This window comes from Gekko japonicus, unplaced genomic scaffold, assembly GCF_001447785.1.
Source record: "Gekko japonicus isolate JY-2015 unplaced genomic scaffold, Gekko_japonicus_V1.1 scaffold2389, whole genome shotgun sequence".
Lineage (NCBI taxonomy): Eukaryota > Metazoa > Chordata > Lepidosauria > Squamata > Gekkonidae > Gekko > Gekko japonicus.
The window spans coordinates 270,168-271,064 of NW_015175437.1; the positions used below are offsets into that span (position 1 = coordinate 270,168).

An 897-nucleotide genomic window follows, 5' to 3' on the forward strand; every position below is an offset into this window, starting at 1 on the left:
GGGCGGGGGAGGGGGAAAAACAGACGTGCGATAAAGGGGGGGAATCTGGCCTTGGGGAGCAGTGATGAGTTGCCGCCGCCATTCCCTCCAGCCCTGGCTAGTTGGGCGGGGGGGGGAGTGTTCTGAGGTGGGACTTAGGGGACACGGCCAATGGAAGCTGGGGAAGCTTCTGACGGACAGTTCAAGCGTCCAAACACTGTTAGTGCGCATTTTCTCTCCGCTGCGTGACTCTGCTTCTTACTCAATTATATATAAGGGAGAGATTCCCAGTCTGGTACAAGAGAACACGGAAGCAACTGCTGCACAGCCTGAGTCTTGAAGAAAGTCTTGAAGAGAGAACGAAACGGGTTCTCTCTCCCAACTATATTCATGTGGGAAGAATCCAGCGTCAGCGGCAGAGCTTATTTTAGACACACCCACAGCGGTATAGCCTGTTCAGTACATATCAGTCAAGACCCTTCCCCAAAAACGGTAATGAAGAGGTTTCTTTTTCATACAGGTAAGCAATCACCACATTAACTGGCACCTGATGACCACTGTTCCTGTCTTTTGTACCTACAAACCAGCTCTCGAATACCAGTTCCCAAAAAACTACTCCTAAGGCATCAGCTGTTGCCTTATCATATTATACCTCCATAAATTAAATCTAACCAGCTATTAAAATATGGTTCAGTTACACAGGTATGCAGTAATTTTGCCTCCATTAGTCATTCGACCCAAGCAACATTAGACAGATCTGTTCCTGTCTATATTTTCTCCCATCTTCTACTTCTCTCTAATGCACCTCTCTTTCAATCCCAGCCAAATGCATATAATGATATGTATGCAGTTGCCTCCTTTGTGTTAAGGCAGGAGGAGACAATTCCTGGTTTGCAAAGCAAATGTCACATAGAGAGT

The 897-nt window shown here is 46.7% G+C and overlaps 1 protein-coding gene across 1 annotated transcript in view; it reads right to left on the bottom strand.

Annotated features, from left to right (window-relative positions):
• PHLPP1 (PH domain and leucine rich repeat protein phosphatase 1) overlaps positions 1–897 on the bottom strand; it is a gene marked incomplete at its 5' end in the record, with an annotated part of 104,089 nt that overhangs the window by 102,485 nt on the left and 707 nt on the right. The gene's annotated exons all lie outside the window — the stretch shown is intronic.